Here is a 5,799-nt window from a genome sequence, read left to right on the forward strand (position 1 = left end):
TCATTGTTCTCCTTCAAAAGGTTAGTCTCACAAGACATAGAAGTAGAACAAGCATCTATATGTGAAGAGCATGGTATTTCTAATAAATCATCACAAGAGGTGGATACATGCTTCTTTCCTACATCACAAGGATTAGCAATAATTTGCAATTTATCATTTGATCCATGTGATGAGCTCTCATTATTTTTAAGTTTCTTTGTAAACACTTTAATGAGAGAAGCATGTTGTTCTAATAATTCATCATGAGATGCAAGTAGTGTCTCATGATTCAATTTTAGCTCATCAAGTGAAGATTTATAAGCATCAAGTAATTTCTTATGTTCTTCACAAGAGTTCTTTAGAAATGAGTTTTCATCTTCTAATTTCAATGTTTTAGCTTTCTCATTTTCTAAAGACATGGTCATGCTAGCAAGTCTACTAACAAGCTCATCATATAAATCAATATGATCAACCACATTATCATTTGATACCTTGGTGTCACCTTGTGATATGAAGCAATGTGGTGATATGGTTGGAGAGCTTGTAGTAGCATCTTCATCATGGCTTGAGCATGAACCATCATCACCAACAAGTGTGCATGGGGTAGCATCATCATTTGCAACACTTGTGGCATCATCATCAACCTTGTCAAGTGAACTTGTAGTGGATCGATCATCATCATCATCACTTGACCATGAGGTGGAGCAATCTTTCACAATCACCAAATTGTGATCATGCTCGACACACTCATGCACCTCCTTCTTAGGCTCATTCTCCTTCTTGAATTTGCCATCATCCCATATGGAGGAATCACCGAAGGTTTCCTTGATGGACTCCCATATCTCACGAGCGGTCCCCTTGTAGTTTACTTGCTTCATCAAATCAAAATGTAAAGCATCCAATAGAAAACAACAAGCATGTGCATCAAATTCATAGAGGACTCTTTGAGCTTTGGTTAGAGTTCTATGATCCAAGACATGGGTGAGACCACTAGGGCACTAGTGACAACCCACCAAAATTTAGGTCCCTTTGCACGAAAATGATCAAGCATGTGATTTTTCCAAAGTGCAAAGTTTGTGCCATAAAAAATGTGTGCCTCACAAACATCTAGCCCATTAGACGCCATCCTCTCGGGTCGGTGAAGACCACAAATGAGAGACCAGGCTCTGATACCACTTGAAGGGTTGAGATGGCGACTAGAGGGGGGTGAATAGTCTTTTCTAAAACTTAATCGCATCGGCTAACCAAAACACAAGCGGAATTATAACTATCGGTCTAGCCAAGACTACACCCCTCTATTTATGTTCTCTAGCACCTTCCAAAGATACTAATCAAGCAACAAAGGTGCCGGGCTAGCTAGAGCTCACCTAACCAATTCTAGGAGCAAGGTCACACAAACCTATGCCACTAGTACTTTAAGCAACAAGGGAGCTCCTACACATGCTAGTAAGCAAAAGCACAAAGCCACCTAAGCTTACTAGCAATGCTCAATAACAAGGCAACCAATGTCAAATTAGAGAGCGCAATTACTTAGCTACACAAACTAAGTAATGTGACTAACAAGGTTACACAAACCAAATTAGCCACGCAAGGGAGCTACTTCTATTCTACACAAGCAAGAAGGTAACTAGTAAGCTACACAAGCTAACTAATTACAAGAGCAACAACACAAGCTTAATGTATATGAAAATAATCGCAAGCTTGTGTAACGGGGATGCAAACCAACGGGAAGAACAAGGTTGACACGATGATTTTTCTCCCGAGGTTCACGTGTTTGCCAACACGCTAGTCCCTGTTGTGTCGACCGCTCACTTGGTGGTTCGGTGGCTAATTGGCATCACCCGCCAAGCCCGCACGTCGGGCGCCGCAAGAACCAACCCCAAAAGTGAGGGTAGCTCAAAGACACGCTTTACTAAAGTTGCTCTTCGTGCCTCACGCGGGGCGAGCACAATGCCCCTCACAAAGCACTTCTCCGGAGCGCTGCACAAGCTTCTTGTAGGCTTCGACGAAGACCACCACCAAGCCATCTAGGAGGTGGCAACCTCCAAGAGTAATCAGCACCACCGGCTTGCAACTCGATCACCTAGTGCCACTCGATGCAACCTCACGATGCAATCGCACTAGAATCGCTCACTCACACAATTGGATGATCACTATCGAAGTATGTGTGAGATGGAAGGCTCCTAAGCACTCTCAAGCATGGACACAAAGTCCCCCAAGGTGCTCAGCTTCCAAGCTCTCGGCCAAAGGCCGACCATGGCTTCTATTTATAACCCCACGAACAAATAGAGCCGTTACCCCTTCACTGGGCGTTTTTGGGTCGACCGGACGCACCGGACACACGATCGTGAATAGGACGTGTCCGGTCGCTATACCGGACGTGTGGTAGCTGCCAGATAGCCCGTGTCCCCGTTGCCTCCAACGGCTCTCTGACAAGACGACCGGACGCACACACGAAACGACCGGACGCTCACGCTGTCCGGTCGAGTCCAGTAAGCCTAGGGCCGACCGGACGCGTCTGTTAGAAGACTGACCGGACGCTGAGCCTCAGCGTCCGATCGAGTACAGTAAGCATCCACCGACGACCGGACGCGTCCGGTCACACTGGACCGGACGCTGCCAGCGTCCGATCGACTACTCTACCGAACACTACTTTCTCTGACTCACACCAGACGCGTCCGGTGTGGCGACTGGACACGTCCGATCGCTGAGTACGCCGCCAAATACCGGACGTGTCCGGTCACCATACCGGACGTGTCTGGTCACTCTATAACCAGCATGACTCACTCGTTTTCATCACCAACTTCTTCACCTTTGCAAATGTGCCAACACCACCAAGTGTACACCATCATGTGTATGTGTGTTAGCATTTTCACAATCATTTTTCAAAGGATTAGCCACTCAACTTGCCATGCCACTCGATCCTAGCGACGATGCAAAGTTAGATCACTCGAGTGGCACTAGATGACCGATATGCAAATAAGTTTGCCCCTCTTGATAGTACGTCCATCTATCCTAAACCCGGTCACAAACTTCTCTACACACCTATGACTGGTGAAATGAAATGCCCTAGGTTATACCTTTGCCTTGCGTATTCCATTCCATCTCCTCCAATGTCGATGCAACACATGCACCAACACGATCAACAATGATATGATCCACTTCATATCATCATGTGATCATATTGGTTCATCGATCTTGACTTTACTTGCTCTTCACCATTGCCATCATCCATCGATGACAAGTCTTGCTCAAGCTTCACCGCCACGCGGTCCATCACTCCAAAGCCTTCAACTTGCCCTTTACGCTTGCAACCGGTCCATCAAGCCAAGTCTTATCTTGATCTTCTCCACCTTGATCACATGATTCAATGTCATGTCTCATGTGCATTTAAGCTCCTTCATCATCACATGTGTGAGCTTTGCAACATCTCTAAGCCATTTTCACCTTCATGGCATATGTTGCTCACACACATGTACCTGTGGACTAATCACCTGTGTATCTCACATAAACACAATTAGTCCACCTAGGTTGTCACTCAATTACCAAAACCACATAAGGACCTTTCAACAACGTGTCTCGTTTCCACAAACTTTGTATGTCTATCTAGACAGTAGAAACAAAAACTTTTGACTTTTCTGGTTAGCCAATGAAATGGCAACTTACTGTTTTAGGATCTGGTTTCCTAATGTTTGGATTAAATACTTTAGCCTCAGCAGGACTCCCCCCCACACATAGGTGGTTTAGTGAGGGTACTCTTCCTGTCCACAACTCATATGGTGTTTTGAGCATCGACTTACTTGGTACTCTATTAAGAATATGAATGACGATTTTTAACGACTCCATCCACATGCTCAACGATAGTGTGGAGTAACTTATCATTGCGCACCATATCCATCAGGGTACGATTGTGCCTTTCAGCTACTCCATTCTATTGAGGTTCGCTCGGTGTAAATACTAGGCTACTATGCCATTCTCCTATAAGCACCTTGCAAAAAGTCTAGGAACTTGGCCATATGAGGTATGCTGACCGTAGTATCCCCCACGGTCGGACCTAACTATCTTAATCTTTAAATTATGTTGGTTTTCAACTTCTGCCTTAAATATCTTAAATTTATCCAATGCTTCTGTTCTTTCATTGATTGGATAAATGTAACCATAACAGGAGTAATCATCTGTGAATGTTATGAATGAATCAAACCATCCACACTCTTTATAGGAAATAGACCACATATGTCTGTGCGAATAATCTGTAAAATTCCTACGCTTATATGGTATCTTTCTTAATTTTCTTACATACTTTCCTTTATGCATTCTCTGTATTGTTCTAAATTTGAGAGCTCTAATGGAGGAAGAATATCATTCTTAACTAGTCTTTCTATTCTCCCCTCGAAATATGGCCTAAACGATAGTGCCATAATTTCGACAACGCATCGTGAGCACTATTTTGTTTTCTTTTTACATTCATAGACGAGGATACATTCTCATTGTTGCACACAACGTTCCCATCATCGCATACAACATTCACATCATCACGTAGTGATAACAAATAAAGCTCATTTTGTAAGATAGCAAGACCAACACATACATTATTAAATGTTATCTTACATTTGCCATTTCTGAAATGGCAATCATATTCATCATTGTCCAAGCATGAAACACTAATCAAGTTTCTCTGTAGGGAGGGAACATAAAGTACATCTCTCAGTAAAAGTATGAAACCATCAGCAAGCTCTAGAGAAAGATCATCAACGGCTTCAACATCTGCTCGGACTCTATTTGCAACTTTAACGTGTCTTTCACTTCTTTGCGTAGTCCTCGTCGAACGAAATCCCTGTAAGAATTAGCAACATGAATAATTGTACCTGAGTCAATCCACCAAGTAGATTAGAATACTGTACATACAGGGATTCATTTATGAACGTAATAATGTTCTCACCTTTCTTTGCCATGATCATCTTTAGTAATCGGGACAATCTTTCTTATAATGTCCCATCTTCTGCAATAGAGCCACTGGTCTTTCTCTACTGTGAACTTATTCTGCTGAGGCTAATGCAGCATGGGACCCTTTCCTTTGACTTTGAGGAGGAGTTAGTATTAGTATTCTTTTTCTTGTTGTCTTTAAGATAATTGATAGTGCCACCATTGGCAGCTTTTATTCTCTCCTCTTGCACACACATAGCCATGAGCCTCTCCATGTCCCACTTCTTGAGCTGTATGTTGTAGTTGACAACAAAGTGTCAAACTCTTTTAGCAAGAAAGCAAAATCAGATGGATAAGAAACTCTTCCTTGAGAGTCAGATCCACGGTTTTAGCTTGGATGCCAAATTGCATCCTTAATATGTGCTCTCTTATGCCATCAGTTACAGAGTACCTCTCTATCACCAGCTGCTTTATCAGCTGGGTAGCATATGTCTTTAAAGAGCCTGTGAACTGACTATTTATTCTTTCGATGTACTCGGACGATGTCACACTTTGAGATTGAGCTCATAATTGCAGGCTCAATCGTGTTCTTATCACAGCCATATATTCTTGTTGGCAGTGACCCACTTTCTATGTCAAGGTCATAGAACATCCTTTGGGATGCAAATCCCTCTCTCTTGTTGCCCAAGCGGCATCAGCCTTGTTTGTCTCCTCACCGGTGCCACAGGCTCAGTGGAACGGTGAAGTGACTACCCAGTTCACCTTAGCCAAAATGAAGGCCAGGTCAATCTTTTTCTTCACTCCGTGTAGTTATCACATTTGAGAGTGGGAATCTCTTTGATACACCCATCAAGTTGTATCCGCCTAAAAATACAATTTATATAGAGTAAGAACATA

The sequence above is a fragment of the Miscanthus floridulus genome, chromosome 5, assembly GCF_019320115.1.
Source record: "Miscanthus floridulus cultivar M001 chromosome 5, ASM1932011v1, whole genome shotgun sequence".
NCBI lineage: Eukaryota > Viridiplantae > Streptophyta > Magnoliopsida > Poales > Poaceae > Miscanthus > Miscanthus floridulus.